This window comes from Alligator sinensis, unplaced genomic scaffold, assembly GCF_000455745.1.
Source record: "Alligator sinensis unplaced genomic scaffold, ASM45574v1 scaffold1480_1, whole genome shotgun sequence".
Taxonomy (NCBI): Eukaryota; Metazoa; Chordata; order Crocodylia; family Alligatoridae; genus Alligator; species Alligator sinensis.
In genome coordinates this window covers 18,160-27,366 of record NW_005843675.1, presented here as the reverse complement: position 1 = coordinate 27,366, position 9,207 = coordinate 18,160, and the positions used below count along the sequence as shown (strand labels likewise).

General features: G+C 51.8%; 1 long non-coding RNA gene across 2 annotated transcripts; it reads left to right on the top strand.

Annotated features, from left to right (window-relative positions):
* Positions 1-670: 670 nt before the first annotated feature.
* On the top strand, positions 671-3,671 carry LOC112548883. Of its 2 annotated transcripts, none has more exons than XR_003092401.1 (3): positions 671-753; positions 1,716-1,970; positions 2,309-3,671. It is a non-coding gene; the product is annotated as an uncharacterized LOC112548883 (long non-coding RNA). The 2 variants fall into 2 exon arrangements; XR_003092400.1 differs by having other exon boundaries at positions 1,711-1,970.
* Positions 3,672-9,207: the final 5,536 nt, after the last annotated feature.

The following is a 9,207-nucleotide window of genomic DNA, read 5'->3' as shown; positions in this document are numbered from 1 at the left end:
GGGTGTCATTGTGACAGACAAACGCTATAGGGGCCACCTGCAGCTCCCTGACGACCTCTCAGTGCAAATCACCAACCTGAGGATGGAGGACGCGGGATGATGACTCTGAACCTCATGCTAAGCTTGGGCCGACTCACAAAAGTTAAAATACAGAATACTGATGCTAATTGCATAATGCAAGAAGATGCGAGTTCATGGCTACGCCATCTAAGATGGAATAATGAAGTATCTCTCCCAGTTTATCTTGCTATATTCAGGATGATTTCAGGCAGACTCTTAGTTGTCAGGTATGTAACCATATGAAATGTCTATCCTTGATTAATTAGTATGGTAAATATTTATTTTGTGACTAACTCGTGTTTACGTGCAGGAATAGACATTCTCCATAAGTGATAGATGTCTCCTCCTGATTTAGTATGTTTTTCCTGGCTGTTAATCAGGTTCTTGATATGTTGCAAACTGGATAGCCTCTTGTCACTGAAGAAGGTAACTCGTTCAAATTAGAAATTTCTGATAACCAGTAATGAGCAGGTTAATTAACAGCATTATCCCATCAATTACTGCTTGGGACTCTCTTGATTTACACAACTAAAAGAATGCTTTGAAGATGCTAAACTAAGGGTATAAAAAGGCAGTAAAACACCAAACAGCGCGTGCTTCAAGAGTGAGAAATCTCTCCGACACCAGTTGCTGATGCACCTGACTTGCTCGAAAAGTTGAAGAGAAAAAGACCGCCTCTTCGTCGCCTGTTTGGTGAGAAATCATCACCTTATAGCTAATTACTGGGCTTTGATTTGGTTGGGGCTCACTTGACTTAAGCTTTATTTACTATAAGTATTTAAAATCTTCCATCACTCATCAAAAGAGGTGTTGGGTCAATCCCTGGGCTAGTCCAAAATCCTAGGTTTTTATTTGCTAACACGGGTCCTACAAAACTATAGTCAACATGGATAAAATCATATTTACCAGCTGCTTCACACTGCACAGCTATGGTGAGTCATATGTTATTTAACTCTGTAGCAAAGATAACTCAATCATGTAGGAGTTACACGGTCTCTGCCCACTGAGGTAATCTCTCCACTATGATCTAAGTGTGACAGCCTAGTTAATGTAAAGGTCTGTGAAGGGCACAAAGTTGTTACCCCTCCGTGGAAGGGGCAGGATGAGCACTCCTGCTTGCATGCACACAAGAGCACAAGAATGGTCCTGGAAACCCCCAAGGGATGTGAATCCCCTTCCATGGAAAGGGGCAGGATGAGCGCTTTTGCTTGTGCTTGTGCTTGTGCCCGGTCTTGGCAAGCAGTCTTTGCTTTCCACACACATCAGCAAAGCAGGGGACCCTAGACAAACCCGGGCTCTGAGTGTTACAGCTGCAGCCGGAGTAAAGACATGTTGTGCAGTGCCCTTGTTACCTCCCGAACTCATGAGCATGGATATTTTTGAGCAAAGAGCCATGTTTAGAAATATCAGTCATCAGGGGCATCTTACACAGGACACATCCCTATGGGGTTTTTCCACCCACGGGAGACTCCTACAGCGACCCTGAAGGGGGCTAATGAGTCTTTATCTCATCTGCTGTATCACCTGGTGGTGTCAGGGGCTCTGCTCTCCCAGTAGTGTCCCAGGGAGATGCTTGCAGGAAGGCAAAGTGCTGTTTTCTTCCCTTCACACGTTTATCCTCCCATTTCAGTTCCTTTTGTCTCCCTGCAGAGCAGCTGCCCCAGCCCACAATTCACTGCAGTGCCCACAGCTGTGCGAATGGATCCTGAAAACTGTCCTGATCTGCACCATCCCCAATGGAGGCAGCAATGTGACCTACAGCTGGAGAGCCCCAGACCCTCCCAGTATGATCGCTCAAGGATCCATCGTGATAATCTCTAATGCAGATCTTCTGATAAATGTCACGTGCACAGTGCACAACCCCGCCAGCAGCAGCTCCATGACAGCCTCTGCCAAGGCCCTTTGTGCAGGTAACATGCCCTGTAGGGAAGCTCCATGCAGCTCACACCTGGGGAGAATGAGCATGAGGGTGCTAGGTTGGCTAACCTGAGGCACCTGAGTTTAGATGCTGCCCCCTCCCTACCCCAAGTCCCTGCCTTGCACGTTCCCTCTGACCCTGCTACCCAGGGAGCCACATGCTCCATCTCCCTGCAGGGACAGCCCAGCCCAGAGCTCCCTGCAGGGCTCCTCCTCCCTCTGGAAGCACCCCAGGGACTGCCCCTATCCCTGCTGCCCCCCAGAGCAAACACCACGGGGCAGCACCAGTCACTTCCCCCTGGCCCTGACCTGCTGCCTTGCTCTGTTCTAGCACAACTGCACTCCCAGGCCTCATCGCTGTCCTACTGCCAGGCCAAGGGGCTCGTCCTGCTGGTGGTGCCGGGGGTGCTGATCGCTGGGACTACCGAGGTGTACATCGTGACTCGCATGCAGCTGAAATGGGACTGAGCCGGGCCCAGCCCACACTGCGTCTGCTCCACTCTGGGAAGGAAGGACTGGGGGAGGCTGCAACACTGAGGAGAAGCAGCCGGTGGGTCTGCGAGGGTCTGAATCTGAGTATCGGATGCCAGTTCCTGATCCATCGCTTGGCACTGCAGGTCCATCAGCACTCTGGAGTAGAGTGTCTCTTCCATGGCTTCCTCCTCCCCTGCCCAGTGGGACCAGTAGACCCCAGTATCCAGGCTTCGGGGCATGGACTGGCTGCGCTCAGGGGCCCACAGACACAGGCAGTACAAAACACCACTGTCCCAAGGGCAGCTGCAGCCTCTAAATTAAAATCCCCCCCTCTGCACTGTCTGTGTCTCTGAACCCTGCCAGGGACAATCTTCCCACACACCTCCCAAGATCCCCATCGGGCTGAACCACAGCCCTCAGGGAGTGTTCAGCCATCAGCATTGCCCATGCCTCTGCTCTGCATGCCAGGATCTCTACTGGCAGGGCCATTTCTCAAGGATTGCCCCCCATTTCCCCAGGGGGTCTCTCCTGCCAGCTCTGATGTCCCACCAAAGGGTCTGCTACAGGCTGGCCTCAGGTCCAGAAGCTGGGGTGGGACCTGGGAGCAGGGTGTTGTCTGCCGACCCGGCCATGGGGCCCAACTGAGTGGAAGCACATTGGAAGCAAAACTTACTGATACAAGAGCAGGAGCCCTGGGGGGCTGGCAGTTCACGGGATGAGCAGGGATCAGGGAAGCCTCTTCCCAGGAGGCCAAAAGCATGTTGACTGGCGGTAGGTAAGGCCGAGTGAGCTGATCAGCCGCACAGGGTCATGACTGTGGAGGCACCTGGGTACAAAGAGGCTACCAAAGCTTTTCCTGCAAGAGTTGAGAACAGACCTCGGGGCCCTTCCAGGAAGAGTCAGGAACACAACCTGGTGACTCGGGTCCTGCCAGAAAGAGCTGGGATCGGACCCAAGCCCTGGAGGCCTGCCCAGCACACACAGCAATGCCTTCCTTGTGCAAGGCACAAGGGGAAGATCAGGCACTGCCCTCAATTGCTGGAGCTCACTTGAAAGCTTTGCCTGCCCCGTGAGCACATCTCCAGAGCCCAGCTGCAGCTGGAGCTTGCTGGATACAGCAGTGACCTCCAAACACGCAACCCAGCAGTACCCTCAGCTGGGGCATGGCCACCAGCAGTGTTGAGCCACTGTACAACTCCTCTTGTAAATGCCCCTTTACACCAGACAGGCAAGGAGGGACAGGGATGTTTATCACCTTCCTGGGTCTGATATAGCTAGTTCCTGAGACTGGCCTGGGTGAAACCAGAGGAAGGGGCCTCACAGAGCTGCCCTGAGCTGAGGATGCTCCCACTGCCCCACCCTCCACACTGGTCTGGCTCATCTCAGAGCCTGGCAGACTGGTGGGGCTGAGTCTGCAGCCTTGGGGCAGCCCCTTCAAGAACCTGGTGGGAAACCGCAGAGGCAGAGGCACCATTTCCCCAGCACTGGGGCAGTCCCCCTGGCCAGGCTGCCCCAAAGCCAGGGACCTGGAAGCCAAGGGTCCCCAGCCCTTGGCATTCTCCCAATGGGGCTGCCCCAGAGCCAGGGGCACTGACTTGATTACCTGGAGGTAGTGGGTCTCAGCAAGGGTCCCAGGCCCCACAAAGGCACCGCTCAGGCATGTCCTGCCTCCCCCACCCCCTGCACACGCCAAGCCTGGATGATTGCTGTTACTGCAGCCTCGTCGGTCCAGGCCCAGCTGTTCCCCAGTGTCCAGGTGACAGTGCAGAGATTTCAGGTCTGTGTGATGTCTGTCTGGACCCAGAAAGTGCTTGCCCACACACCAAGTCCCGGTAGGCTCCTGAGTCTCTTAAAACTTCCTGACCAAGAGAGTGGTAATAAGGCCAATGGAGAAGCCTTTGCAGGGGAGGTCCCTCAGGGTTGCTCTCACGACATGGGTGCTGTCTGTAAAAGCTTGGATGGTGTCTCTTGCAGAAAAATGCAAGGAAGTGGCTGGGGCAAGACTGGGTTGTGGTGACAAGACTGACACAAGAAAAAAAAAAGTCTCCATGATGGCTACAACCCCTTAGGGTGTAGACGCAGTGAAGCTTGAGGCATCCACTACCAGACCCACGCCATAAAATAATTAGACTGATGGTTTCTCTAAAAGGAAAATTGTTGGCAGAGACCTGACACACTCATCACATGTGTATATCCAAGCTAAAAGAACAAGAAAAAGAATGACGGAGTCAGTGTAACTAGAAAAGGAAAGGAAACTACATATACATTTCAATTGAACTAGCAGCTAAAGACTAAATATACATTTCATGTAAAACCTGTAAAAGGTGCAATGAATACAGGGAAAATGTCCTGTATGTGACATCCTCACATTTCTCACATCAGGCATCCAGGGTCTAAGATGTTATGCTGAAGTATTCAGACATTTGTATGTCTGGAGTTTTGTAAGCAGACCATCCTGGTACAAGCTATTGCAAATTTGCCCCATTGATAAATACCCAAAGACGGGTCCGGTCACTAGGGTGGCCATCATAGAGGACAATCTGGTTGTCCTCTGTCCTCTATTGATACAAAACCCGATGCCTTTATGTCCTCTATGTTACTCTTGAAGAGAAAAATAGAGGACATAAAGGTGTCCAGATAGAGAACAGAAGACAAAGTAGCAGAAAACTGGAATGTCCTCTATGATGGCCACCCGACCGGTAACCAGTGCCTCTAGCATCCTGTTTAGTCACTCAAGGCCCATCACATTTAATCGCAAGAAACACAGGTCTTCACACCTGGACAAAGCCAAAAACAGCAGCCAGGCAATTTAACAATTGTAATGTGATGGTCACCCTTTTCCTCCCTGTTTTGTTAGGATTTTAATCGGCCAGCCATCAAAGAAAAATGCTTTGAAGCTATACCATTAAACAGCGTAAAGCAAGACAGAAGTGCCAGCAAGGTGTGCAGTCCAGAGAAAATGCAGAAGTCATCCTGCACCACGAGCACATGAGTGAAGGACCCATGCTCGGTGAAAGCTGCCATCAAATGCTTCCTGCCTGCTAGGGTAAAAATCTCTTGCAGCTAACATATTACAAGGACTAATAGCTCGTTTCATAGTGGGACAGAGTCTTTTTCTGCAATTTAGTTTTATTCCTTGTTGGTACCTATCTTAGCTCTTTTTTTTTCTTAAGAAATTGTTCATGTTCCAAGCCAAATCAACCAAATCAAGTCCAAATCCGTGAGGCAGTCCAGAACCATAAGTGCCCAAACAACTGATAAACAACCTCCACCCCCACCAGGGGCTTCAGATATTTCCAAAGTCTTTTGACAGGCATCCTACATGCAGGCCCAAGCCCAGAGGCTTGGGGTTTGGATGTCCCCAAGTTTCACCTGCCCTCAGCCATATGGCTGAAGGAGCAAGATAAGGAGGAGACTCCCCATTTCCAGAAAATGGGCCTTAAGCCCCAACACCTCGATGGGTACTAATTATAGCTTTATAAGTGCAACAAGGAACTGAGGTTGCTGGGTCTCTTAAAACTTTCTCACCAAAAAAATGCAGAAGATGTTGCACGGGAAGTCCCTCAGTGTTGCTGTCATGCCATGGGTGCAAAGGCAATGTTCCCTTCACCTCCTGGTGCAGCTGCAGGTGCTGGCCGTCTATGTCCATCCTGCAGCTCCCCCCACCTCTCCGCATGTCTCTGTGCCATTATTTTCTGCTAAAGGGGTGACAGAACCAGCCTGAGTCTTTCTCCCCTGCAGCTTCACACATCTCTAGCTCTCTACCCTGTATGGCCAGTGCCCAACTGCAGAGGAGAAGGAATGTGAGGCAGGAAGCACACAGCCACTGTTGCTGGAGTGTGTGCAGTGCAGAGGATGCCTCTCTCGCTCTCTGCAAGCTCCCACCATAGCAGGGAAGGAGCAGACGCTCCCACTGAGAAAGTGCTACATGTCAGACATGTCCTGGCTTGTAACCACATCTCCTTCCAGCCTCTCTCCCCTCTGCCTGTTGGCACTTCACATGCCTGTTGTGATGGAGGAAGCTCTCTGTCCCTTTGTGCTGTGCCTCTTCCTGCATTCCCAAGCTTATGGTAAGTGCCAAGGGGCTGCATTTACCCAGGGTGCAGCCAGGAGAGGTTATAGAATCACAGAAAATGGGGGTGGGAAGGGACCTCGGGAGGTCACATCAAGTCCAACCCCCTGCTCAAAGCAGGACCAGTCCCACTAGATCATCCCAGCCAAGGCTTTGTCTAGCTGGGCCTTAAAAACCTCCATGGATGGAGACTGCACCACCCATCTGGGTAACCCTGGGTGAGCGCAGGCTGATGGTTTCTGCAAGGCAGGGACAGTCTTTAGTCTTTCCGTGGTGCCATTTGTTCCAGCGCTGCCCCAGCACAGGAGCTCCTAGGAGCTGCAGCCACATGGGCACATACAAGGGTAACACACTGTTCCTTGTACCAGGGCATGAGGGGATAAAACCAAGAACTTCACAGATACACAAGGCAGGCAGCCTGCTAACAGCCCAGTGGGCTTGGAAACATCTGCTCCCTGTCCCCTGGAAAGTTTCTGTTCTCAATTTTTCCTGGACCTCAGTCAAAGAGGACTGGGTCCTGATATGTGTTTGAACTACAAAGTCAGGGGGGTGGGGGACAGCTTCACATTTTGGAAAGAAACCTTTTTTGCTTTAGAAATCTCCATGTGGGAGGAGTTTGCAGGTAGGGGCCTGCTGCTTGGGTCTGTGGGGTGCATGAGAGTGGGTAAGACAGATTTTAGAGCCTTAGAAAGTTAAAACCCAGGTACATGCCACTGAGCTGGTACATGTCACTGGGGCCTGGGCTGGGTGACAGCTTTCTAAATCAGGCTGTGCTCAGTGGAGCTACCTGCTAGTTGCTCATCAAGGGCTGTCTCCGCCCCAACAGGTCTGCGGGAAGCCTGGATCCACGTGTTCTGCAGGCTGTCAGCCCAGCTCTGCTGCTGACCCTGAGTTCCCTTGGAGCCAGACCGGGAGCTGCACCTACTTTTCCCCACATTTGTCCCCTGGGCTCAGAAATGTTGCAGGGTGGGGGGTTCCCAGTGGCCCATAACCTAGGAGCTGTCCCAGCCAGGACACATCTCCAAGTCCTGGTGCTTGGGGTGTGGTACCCTGTTCTTGATGCCAGTGTCTGAATCTGCCTTGGCATAGACAGGCTGACCCCATATCAGAACAGACATGTTAAAGGCTGGAGGAGAAGGTGGCAAAGTGAACTGGGATCCTTCTTGCAATGCTCTGAGATTGGTGCTTGGCACGTGGAGCTTGTGCCCTTCCAGCTACATCTCCCTGGCCCATGGGAAAGCTGGGCCATGCTGGTGTTCACCCTGCAGAGCTCCCTGCATTGTTCCTCTCTGGGGCATCCAGCCCTGCGAGGCAGGTACAGGAAATACAAGGACCACTAAGGCGGTTTTCCCAGGGGCAAGAGACTACCCCTGAAGGTAATGTATAGTAATAAACCTCCCATATTCATTTCCCGATGGAAGATTTTGGCTTTATGCCTATTTTATGGACCTGGGTGATTCCTTCCTAGCTTGCTTCTGTGGCCATATGGCCTAGAGCATGTGAAACCCAGGGGCATCCGCACCCCAAGTCTCTGGGCTTGGGCTTGGGCTTGCACGTTGGATACCTGCTAAATGATTTGGAAACATTTGAAACCCCAGGTGGAGGTGGAGGATGTTTGCTGGTTGTAGGTCCACATATGGTTCTTGAATGACTTGCAGATTAGGAATTGATTTGGCTGATTTGGCTTGGAACAGAAAAAAAATCCTTAAAAATAAAAAATAAATAAAAAATTAAATAAAAAGCTGCCACAGCAAGGTGCAGAGGGCGCTCAGAGCCAGTTATGTGCTACCAATCATGGAGCTGCTCCCTGATGATGACACCTGGCCATCAGGGAGTGGATCTTCCACAAGGACCTATGACAGGACCAGAGACCTGAACTGACTAGTAGCGCACCGCGCTCACCCAGTGGGGTTTGGAGACACAGAGGGGGGCAGGGGACTTGACCCAGCTTCCCCAAGGAAATCTGCCAAAGTGCAGCAGAGACCATCCACCATCTCCTATGGCTCTGCCCATACACAAGGTAAATTTGCTCCGCAGAGAGGTGACAGGGCTCAGGCTGATGACAAAGGAGGTGGCGCTGTACAGACACCTGACTAAACATCAAGGGACCCCGACAACCTGCCTGGACCAGTTCATGTCCTGCTTCAGGAGTGCCCTGTGCCTCCTGAGCTGTGCATGTAAACCCCAAAATTAGGGCTAAGACTAAGAGACTGCGACTGGGATGGGGAAAGGACAGCGGATGGGAAAGCAGGAGCATGGGTCCATGGATGTGTTTGCTGTAACAGCCGCATGGGATTTAAATGTGGTTTAAGCTGTGTGAAGAAAAGGTTTTGCTAGATGTGTGTGTGTGGGGTGTGTGTGTGTGTGTGTGTGTAACAGTGGTTATGAGTGCGTGTAAATAAATACATATTTTTAAAAACCCTGAGATCTCTCAATAAACCTTCCCTCCTCTGCACGTCTGTGCGTCTGAACCCTGCCAGACTCAAGCTCGTCCCCCAAAATCTGCCATCGGCTTGCACCCAGGCCCTCAGGGGCACTCAGCCCTCCGTGCTACCGTGCCAAACTCCCTTCGTGCCGGGCTCTTTCCTGCCCCAAACCACGGCTCCCCTTTCGTGCAGCCCGGACCAGAGCACTGGGGGTGTTATCTGCCGTGCGGGTGCTCGGGGCTGTCTGGCCGGCAGATC